Source organism: Sapajus apella, unplaced genomic scaffold (assembly GCF_009761245.1).
Source record: "Sapajus apella isolate SASKATOON/1434 unplaced genomic scaffold, GSC_monkey_1.0 scaffold62, whole genome shotgun sequence".
NCBI lineage: Eukaryota > Metazoa > Chordata > Mammalia > Primates > Cebidae > Sapajus > Sapajus apella.
Genome location: NW_022437002.1, coordinates 786,529 through 797,112, shown reverse-complemented (window position 1 = coordinate 797,112; position 10,584 = coordinate 786,529). Strand labels below are relative to the sequence as shown.

Here is a 10,584-nt window from a genome sequence, read left to right as displayed (position 1 = left end):
CTGAATTTTTTTTTTTTTTTTTTTTTTTTTTGAGACGGAGTTTCGCTCGTTACCCAGGCTGGAGTGCAATGGCGCAATCTCGGCTCACTGCAACCTCCGCCTCCTGGGTTCAGGCAATTCTCCTGCCTCAGCCTCCTGAGTCGCTGGGATTACAGGCACGCACCACCATGCCCAGCTAATGTTTTGTATTTTTAGTAGAGACGGGGTTTCACCATGTTGACCAGGATGGTCTCGATCTCTTGACCTTGTGATCCACTTGCCTCGGCCTCCCAAAGTGCTGGGATTACAGGCTTGAGCCACCGCGCCCGGCCTGAATTTTTTCAATTTCTCAAACACGCCATATTTTCTCACCCGAGCCTTCACACTTATTTTCTCTACCTGGAATTATCTTTCCCTTCCTTTTTGGCTACTCCCTGCTAACCATTTTGTGCTTTACTTGAAATATCACTTCCTTGGGGAGGCCTTCTGTGAATTCCTTCACTAGGTTTGAGTTGAGTTTGTGTTCTTTTTTTTTTTTAAATAAGACAGGGTTTCACCATGTTGGCCAGGCTGGTCTTGAACTCCTGGCCTCAGGTGATCCGCCCGCCTCGGCCTCCCAAAGTGCTGAGATTACAAGCGTGAGCCACCACACCCAGCCAAGTTTGTGTTCTTGATCTCTCAGCACCTGCAGTACCCCCGTCACAACCATCATCTCACTTTGATTGGCTTTTCCTCCTCAGTCTGTACATCTTGGGAAAGCAAGGATTGCTTTTTTTTTTTTTTTTTTTTTTAAGATGGAGTTTTGCTCTCGTTGCCCAGGCTGGAGTGCAATGGCGCGATCTCGGCTTACCACAACCTCCGCCTCCCAGATTCAAATGATTCTCCTGCCTCAGCCATCTCAGTTAGCTGGGATCACAGACATGGGCCACCATACTTGGATAATTTTTTAATTTTTGGTAGAGACAGGGTTTCTCCATGTTGGTCACACTGGTCTAGAACTCCTGACCTCAGGCGATCCAGCTGCCTCAGCCTCCCAAAGTGCTGGGATTACAGGCATAAACCACCGCACCGCACCCAGCCAAGTATTGCGTTTTGTTTTGTTTTGTTTTGTTTTTGAGACAAAGTCTCCCTCCGTCGCCCAGGCAGGAGTGCAGTGGCACAATCTCAGCTCAGTGCAACCTCCACCTCCTGGGTTCAAGCAATCCTCCTACCTCAGCCTCCCAAGTACCTGGAATTACAGGCATGCACTACCACGCCCAGCTAATTTTTAGTAGAGATGGTGTTTCACTATATTGGCCAGGCTGGCCTCAAACTCCTGACCTTGTGATCTGCCTGCCTCAGCCTCCCAAAGTGCTGAGATTACAGGCCTAAATCACCGCGTCTGGCTTTTTTTCTTTTGAGAAGTAGTCTAACTCTGTTGGCAGGCTGGAGTAGAGTGGCGCAATCTCAGTTCACTGAAACCTCCACCTCCCAGGTTCAGGCAATTCTCCTACCTCAGCCTCCTGAGTAGCTGGGACTACAGGTGCAAGCCACTGTGCCCGGCTAATTTTTGTAATTTTTTTTTTTTTTTGAGACAGAGTCTCACTCTATCACCCAAGCTCGAGTGCAATGGCACAATCTCGGCTCACTGCAACCCCTGCCTCCTGGGTTCAAGCCATTCTCCTGCCTCAGCCTCCCGAGTAGCTGGAATTACAGGCTTGCGTAATCATGCCAGGCTAGTTTTTGTATTTTTAGTAGAGATGAGGTTTCACCATGTTGGCCAGGCTGGTCTCAAACCCCTGACCTCATGATCTGCCCACCTTGGCCTCCCAAAGTACTGGGATTATAGACGTGAACCACTCTACCCGGCCTGGTCTCCATCTCTTGACCTCATGATCTGTCTGCCTTGGCCTCCCAAAGTGCTGGGATTACAGGCGTGAGCCACCACGCCTGACCAGGATTGCTTTTCTTATTCAGCAACTTCCCCATGGCTAGCACAGGGCCCAGGATGGGTGTGTAATAAATGGTTTTCAAATATCAGACTTACGTTTTATCTACAAAACTGCTTATCTGGGCCGGGCGCGGTGGCTCAAGCCTGTAATCCCAGCACTTTGGGAGGCCAAGGCGGGTGGATCATGAGGTCAAGAGATCGAGACCATCCTGGTCAACATGGTGAAACCCCGTCTCTACTAAAAGTACAAAAAATTAGCTGGGCATGGTGGCGCGTGCCTGTAATCCCAGCTACTCAGGAGGCTGAGGCAGGAGAACTGCCTGAACCCAGGAGGCGGAGGTTGCGGTGAGCCGAGATCGCACCATTGCACTCCAGCCTGGGTAACATGAGTGAAACTCCGTCTCAAAAAACAAAAAAAAACTGCTTATCTGAAACTTCATAAACAAATCTGAACACGCAGCAGGTATGCAATACATTTTTGTCCAATTTAGAGACTCGCCTTACCCTAAAAGACTTCTAGAGCTTTCTTATTGTTTTATATTTATTTATTTAAAGATGGAGACGGGATCTCAGTATAATACCCAGGCTGGTCTTAAAATTCTGGCTTCCAGTTATTATCCCACATCAGACTCCCAAAGTGTTGTGATTACAAGTGTGAACCATCATGCCTGGCCACTTCTAGAACTTTCTACCTTCCTATCTGGGGATATATAAATTTGCCTAGGCAGCTAGGCTAAGCTATATAGCTTATGGCTCATCATTATGGCCAGTTCAACAAATATTATATTGAGTCTACCTCATATAAGGCAGAGTTAGATTCCTTGGATATGAGGAGAAACAGTAACTGCTCTTAAGGAACTACAGAAGGAAAAGATACATGACACTATTGGATACTGCAGAGAAAAAGTAACTGCAAGATATTATACTACACAATATAAACTTCTGCTACTTGAGGACTTAAAACTAGAAAAGGGGACAGGCACAGTGGCTCATGCCTATAATTCCTGCACTTTGGGAGACCAAGGCAGGCAAATCACTTGAGGTCAGGAGTTTGAGACCACCCTGGCCAACATGGTAAAACACCATTTCTACTAAAAATATAAAAATTAGCAGGAAATGATGGTGGGTGCATGTAATCCCAGCTACTCAGGAAGCTGAGGCAGAAGAATTCATTGAACCCAGGAGGAAGAGGTTGCAGTGAACCAAGATCTCACCACTGCACTCCGGCCTGGGTGACAAAGAGAAACTCAGTCTCAAAAAAAAAAAAAGGCTGGGTATGGTGGCTCATGCCTGTGATCCCAGAACTTTGGGAGGCCAAGACAGGCAGATCATGAGGTCAAGAGATAGAGACCATCCTGGCCAACATGGTAAAACTCCATCTCTACTAAAAATACAAAAATTAGCTGGGTGTGTTGGCACACGCCTGTAGTCCCAGCTACTCGGGAGACTGAGGCAGGAGAATGGCTTGAACCCAGGGTGCAGAGGTTGAAGTGAGCCATCACACAACTGCACTCTGGCCTGGCAACAGAGCAAGACTCCATCTCAAAAAAAAAAAAAAAATTACAGGCTCACGCCTGTAATCCCAACACTTTGGGAGTCCAAGGCGGGCGGATGACAAGGTAAGGAGTTCGAGACCAGTCTGGCCAAGATGGTGAAACCCCATCTCTACTAAAAATACAAAAATTAGCCAGGTGTGTTGGTGCATAGCTGTAGTCAGAGAAAGACTGTCTCAAAATAAAATAAAATAAAGGTCTGGCGCAGTGGCTCACGCCTGTAATTCCAGCACTTTGGGAGGCTGAGGCGGGTGGATCACAAGGTCAGGAGTTCAAGACATGGCAAAACCCCGTCTGTACTAAAAATACAAAAATTAGCAGGGTGTGGTGGCAGCCACCTGTGATCCCAGCTACTGGGGAGGCTGAGTCAGAAAACTGCTTAAGCCCAGGAGGTGGAGGTTGCAGTGAGCCCAGATCACGCCACTGCACTCCAACCTGGGCAACAGAGTGAGATTCTGTCTCAAAAATAAAATAAAATAAAATTAGAAAAGATAATCAATGGACTGATTCAGCTGGCTACCAGCAACAGAACTAAAACAAAACACTTGAGTCTAGAAAGGCCAAAAAGAAATATGATGAGGCATTCAAATGCCATATAATCCTAGAATAATTGAACCAATAAACATCTTTAAAATTTGAACCATAGAATATAGGCTGAATTAAAATAATCAGCTAGCTGGGCAGTGGCTCACACCTGTAATCCCAGCACTTTTGGAGGCCAAGGTGGGCAGATGACCTGAGGTTGGAAGTTCGACACCAGCTTGACCAACATGGAGAAACCCTATTAGCCGGGCATGGTGGTGCATGCCTGTAATCCCAGCTACTCAGGAGGCTGAGGCAGAAGAATCATTTGAACCTGGGAGGCAGAGGTTGCGGTGAGCCAAGATTGTGCCATTGCATTCCAGCCAGGGCAATAAAAGCAAAACTCCATCTCCCAAAAATAATAATAATCATCAGCTAATCTTTATTGAGGTAACACTCACTGTCAAGCACCATGCCATAACACATTTAATTTAAAAGATGTAACACTTTAGCAAGTAGCTAAACTTACAAAATATGTGCTTTAAATTTCAAAAATTACAGATTAAGCATCCCTTCTCTGAAATGCTTGACACCAGGAGTGCCTTGAATTTCAGATTTTTTTTTAAATTTTGGCATATTTACATATATATAATGTGATATCCTGGAGACGGGCCCAAGTCTAAACACAAATTCCAAAATTGAATTATGTTTCATATATACCTTACATATATAGATTTTTTTTTTTTTTTTTTTTTTTGAGACAGAGTCCCCCTCTGTCACCCAGGCTGGAGTGCAGTGGTCTGATCTTGGCTCACTGCAACCTCTGACTCCCAGGTTCAAACAATTCTCTGCCTCAACCTCCTGAGTAACTGGGATTACAGGTGCCCGCCACCATGCACAGATAATTTTTTTGTATCTTATAGCAGAGATGGGGTTTCACCATCTTGGCCAGGCTGGTCTTGAACTCCTGACCTGTGATCCACCCACCTTGGCCTCCCAAAGTACTGGGATCACAGGCATAAGCCACTGCACCCAGTTGCCTGATGGTAATTTTATACAATATTTTTAATAATTTTGTGCATGAGGCTGGGCGCAGTTGCTCACACCTGTAGTCCCAGCACTTTGGGAGGCCAAGGCAGGCAAATCACCTGAGGTCAGGAGTTGGAGACCAGCCTAACCAACATGGAGAAACCCCATCTCTACTAAAAATACAAAATTAGTCGGGCGTAGTGGCGCATGCCTGTAATCCCAGCTATTTTGGAGGCTGAGGCAGGAGAGTTGCTTGAACCCGGGAGGCGGAGGTTTTGGTGAGCTGAAATCTCACCATTGCACTCCAGCCTGGGTAACAAGAAAGAAACTCAGTCTCAAATAATAATAAAAATAATTTTGTGCACGAAAGAGTCTATATTAACTACTAATCTGTGGGATTTTTCACTTATGTCATCATGTTGGCTCAAAAAGTTTCAGATTCTGGAGATTTGAGGTTTCAGATTTTCAGATTAGGGACACTCAACCTGTAATACCTGAGGCAAAATAATGGATTATTAAATGACTAAAGAAACAGATTTAGAAGAATGCTTCTAATTTCAACTTTCAACCCTAAGGAAAGTCCCCTCTACAACATTCTGAATAGGTGGTTGACTAACTTCTTCATTAATATCTTCCTCAACAGTAACTCATATTTTACTCTTTACCCATACCATACCTTAGCACGCAAGAGGAATGTTTTGGCTGCTTCTCTAGCCTTCTGAGAATTTATCAGAGAGGATAATTATAATCATCCACAATACATCTTTCAGGGTCATTCTAAGTCACGGGTCTGATTCAACACGACAATTCTGACTTTCTTTAGAGAAGCAAGTTTGGGTTGAGTATCACTTATTACCCTAAATACCATATTCCTTGCAAGTAACCCAAAACCAGCTCTACAGACTACACTGCCTGAATGCAAGGTCATCTCTGAGCTAAGTGTAAATGGAAAAGTAGCTCTTGTTTATAGCAACAAAAACACCTGAGGCAAAATGAGTGAGTTGATCCTTTGAGTATTTTATGAAGGGGCTTTAAAGTATTCATTGTGAAATCATACAACTCTCTCTGGAATTCTTTTTTTTTTTTAATTTAAACTTGCTTTTATTTTTTTTGAGATAGTCTCATTCTGTCACCCAGGCTGGAGTGCAGTGGCGCCATCTCGGCTCACTGCAACTTCTGCCTCCTTAGTTCAAGCGATTCTTGTGTCTCAGCCTCCCAAGTAGCTGGGATTACAGGTGCCCACCACCACGCCTGGCTAATATTTTGTATTTCTAGTAGAGATGGGATTTCACCACGTTGGCCAGGCTGGCCTTGAACTCCTGACCTCATGATCCACTCACCTCAGCCTCCCAAAGTGCTGAGATTACAGGCTTGGGCCACTGCACCCGGCCTAATTTCTTTATTTCTCTGTAGATGTGAGGTCTTGCTATGTGGCCTAGCCTGGTGTCAAACTCCTGGGCTCAAGCAGTCCTCTCACCTCGGGTTCTCAAAGTGCTGAGATTAAAGACATGAGCCACTGTGCCCAGCCTGTAGTTATTTTCAAAGACAAAAAAGACACCTTGAAACTAAGCACATCACTGCTCATATAGCTACCAGAAAGCTCAACAAATTACTTGTGACCCACTCAGAAATTAAATGAAAAAAATTCATTTTTGAGTGCCCTGAAAATCCAATGTCTAAAATGTGGCAAGATGCTATGTTTGAATAAAAACAAATGTCATGAATGCAGGGAGGGACACTGGAAGTGGTAATTAAAAAGAAACAACATTGGCCAGGCACCGTGGCTCACACCTGTAATCTCAGCACTTTGGGAGGCTGAGGTGGGCAGATCACAGGGTAAAAAGATTGAGACCATCCTGGCCAACACGGTGAAAGCCTGTCTCTATTAAAAACACAAAAATCGGCCAGGCGCGGTGGCTCACGCCTGTAATCCCAGCACTTTGGGAGGCCGAGGCGGGTGGATCGCGAGGTCAATAGATCGAGACCATCCTGGTCAACATGGTGAAACCCCGTCTCTACTAAAAATACAAAAAATTAGCTGGGCATGGTGGCGCATGCCTGTAATCCCAGCTACTCAGGAGGCTGAGGCAGGAGAATTGCCTGAACCCAGGAGGCGGAGGTTGCGGTGAGCCGAGATCGCGCCATTGCACTCCAGCCTGGGTAACAAGAGTGAAACTCTTTTTCAAAAGAGATAAATAAAAAAAACAAGAATCATCCAGGTGCAGTGGCTCACACCTGTAATCCTAGCACTTTAAGAGGCTAAGGTGGGTGGATCACTTAAGATCAGGAGTTCCAGACCAGCCTGAGCAATATGGAGAAACCCCATCTCTACCAAAAATACAAAATTAGCCACGCCTGGTGGCACATGCCTGTAGTTCCAGCTACTCTGGAGGCTGCGGCAGAAGAATGGCTTGAACATGGGAGGCGGAGTTTACAGCGAGGTGAGATTGCACCACTGCACTCCAGCCTGGCAACAAAGCAAGCCTCTGTCTCAAAATATATAAAAAAAAAAAAAAAGAAAGAAATAATATTGGCACTTTCTGGAGGCTAAAAAATAAAAATGAATAATAGGTACGAGATATCCTGAAATTTTCTAACTCCAAAATATTTATTTAATATTTTTTTGAGACAGAGTTTCGGTCTTGTTGCCCAGGCTGGAATGCAACGGCACGGTCTCAGTTCACTGCAACTTCCGCCTCCTGGGTTGAAGCGATTCTCCTGCCTCAGCCTCCCAAGTAAGTGGGTTTACAGGCGTCTGCCGCCATGCTAAGCTACCGCGATTGGCCCACAATATTTTATTCCACACTCTATTATAACTTTTGTAGACTGTGTAGTTTTTTGGTGAGACGTAAGTCTCACTCTGCCACCCAGGCTGGAGAATGCTGGCACACTCGGCTCACTGCAACCTCAACTTCCGGGGCTCAAGCGATCCTCCCGCCTCCTTGAGTAGCTGGGACCAACAGCAGAGCCACCACACCTGACTAATTTTTGTTATTTTTTGTAGAGATGGGGTTTCACCATGTTGCCCAAGCTGGTCTAGAACTCGAGCTGAGGAAAGGCCGAGGAGGCCGCTCACAGCACCCGCCCGAAAACAAACAAAATTAGGCGGGCTCGGTGCCACGGGCCTGTAGTCCCAGCCACTGAGGAGGCTGAAGAGTATCAAGTTTGCAGTGAGCCGAGATCGCACCACTCACTGCACTCCCGCCTAGGCGACAAAGGGAAACTCTTTTCCCAAAAAGAAAAAGAAATAAGAAATTTCCACTTTAAACTATGGTTTTGTTTAAAATAAGGGGGGGAAAAATCGAAGTTAAAACTTTATTACTTGAGGCTAAAACTCCTTGATATCCCCTTTATTTCTTCTCATGTATCCAGTGAGAGATCCAGAATGCAAGATGTAATTTAGTCAACAAGTCAATTACACAAAAACATTGAGAGAAGTACTCAGACGAGGTGAAGTTCTAAGTCACAGACTGGAGACTACTATGTGAATGTTTGAGGGAGCGATGGGATGTTCTTATGAGAGTCATCCCGCTACAGTACAGTGGACTTTGGCTTAGGGCAAGACCAAAATACGCCCCCCTCCGATAAACCCAACGAAGCTGAGTAGGAGCTACCTATTCAATGTGTTTGCTGAAGTAAACAGGAACCCCCGCCTCAAAAAAAATCATCATTTAAGATATTAAATATACATCCTTGATTTAAGGCTCTCAAATTAGAAGACAGTACAACCATTGGAAAAGGTTCCCCAAATGCACTTTGGTAACTAGTAGCAGAGGCAAGGGGGAAGAAGACAATCCCTCAAGACTAGAATCATATCTGACAGTCTCTTCCTAAAACCCGTCTTGATTCGCCTGAATAGACACCAGTCAAGGCCCCATCTGCGTCTACTAGGAAGTGGTTTTGAGACTTCTCTTATCTTGAAGAGAATTTAGGGCTGTGCTTGCTCTGCTGTCTAGGTCAAGGTTTCGCTCACATGTCTGGTGGATCATCCTTCAAGTCCCTCGGGTTGAGACTGCCTTCATCTATCCTGCCCCTCAATTAGGTAACACCTGGCCGGTTCCCCTGCCATTTCAGAAGGCGGGAAAACCCTAAGCGTCTTCCCTCAACGATCTCTACTTCTCTCAAAAAGATAGGTTTCTCCATCCCCTGAGCTGGCAGGTTACTCTGTTCTCCACTTAGACATCAGGAGGTACTCCAGTCTCTTCCATCCCCTCAGGTTTGGACCCCTGCTCTTTCATACTTCAGGAGGCTCTAGGAGTCTTCCCACCACACGCTCATCTGTAGGGAGACCTGGGCCTGCTCACTTCCCCTTGGAGCTCCTCTTCCTTCCCTGCTTTTGGAAAAGAACCTGCCTTTTTTTCCCCTTGTTCTGAATGGCCGAGGCCCCCACTGCGCCCCTCGGAAGAAGCTGGACTCTGCTTTCCTCAGAAGAACCCACTCCGTACTCTTTGCTCCCCGGCCAAACCTCCCAGAGGGTCTCCTCCCAGGCTGGCATTCGGGCTTCCCTCACCTATCGTCCCCCTCCCACCGGGCGGGACCCAGGCCTCTAACCAGATCCTCAGCCAAAGGCCCGGTGCTCCCTGGACCCCGCCTTTGGAGATACCCCAGGCTCCCTGGACCCCTCGTTGGGGTCCTGGGCGCTCCGGCCTCTCAGTCCGGAGTCACTCCGGCCACTCCTGGCCCCTCAGCCGAGTACTTCCGGGCCCCTCGGTCCGGGGGCGCCGGGGCCCCCCCCCCCGTGCTGGGCTTGCCGGTTCCCGCCGCCCTGGCCTGGGGCCCGAGCCCCGGCAGCACGGCCGGCTGCGCTGGGGGCGGCCCGGCTGCTCGGGCGGACCCAGCGGCAGCGTCCCCCCACCCCCCCGCGGCGCCGCGACGTCCGCTCGCTCCCCGGCGGCGGCGGCGGCACGCACAGGGCGTGGGGAGGCGCCCGCGGAGGCAGCAGCCCCCCGCCCCCTGCGCGCCCGCCCGCCCTCGCCGGCCGCCGCGCGGCCCCCGCGCCCGCCCCCCCGCCCCCACCCCCCCCCCCACCCCGCGCCCGCGCCCGCGCGCCCACCCCTCCCCCTCCTCACCGTCTCCGTCGGGCGGGCGGGCGGCGAGCAGCCAGGGCGGGCGGGCGACGGAGCATGCGCAGAGGCCGCCACGGCAGCTACCGCCACCGCCGCCGCCAGGCCGGGCTTCAACACTTCCGGCCGCCGCCGCTGGCGAGCTGGCGCCTTAAAGGGGACGCGTCCCTATTGGCGGCCCCACCGAGGATTAACCTTAGCCAAGGGATTTGGGCCTTTACCTGAGCAGGATTCTTCCACCCTTGAAAATCAGTGTTGGAAAGGTCGCTAGAGACCCCAATAACTCTCCTTCCCGCACTCATAGATGAGGAAAATAACGCCTAAATGGAAGAATCACCTCATCCACAATCGAGGCCAAGCTAGCTTTCTCGACTCCTCTGGAGGACTCTACGCCTTTTACTTCCCAAATCCTGTTTTATGAAGTTTACATCTTATCAGACCTTTCAAGTTACAATCCACCTATCAATTTGCAATCAGAAGATTTGCATAGATCAGTAACTGGTCACGA

The 10,584-nt window shown here is 48.2% G+C and overlaps 1 protein-coding gene across 6 annotated transcripts in view; it reads right to left on the bottom strand.

Moving 5' to 3' along the window:
- GMEB1 (glucocorticoid modulatory element binding protein 1) overlaps positions 1-10,195 on the bottom strand; it is a 51,001-nt gene extending 40,806 nt beyond the window's left edge. Inside the window, exon 1 of one of the 6 annotated variants that reach the window (XM_032246604.1) lies at positions 10,083-10,195. The gene's annotated coding sequence lies outside the window, so the exon portion shown is untranslated. Of the gene's footprint in view, positions 1-9,523; positions 9,755-10,082 lie in introns of those variants that run through there. The other 5 variants (XM_032246606.1, XM_032246600.1, XM_032246603.1 and 2 more) reach the window with 5 other exon arrangements.
- Between the last annotated feature and the right edge of the window lie 389 nt (positions 10,196-10,584).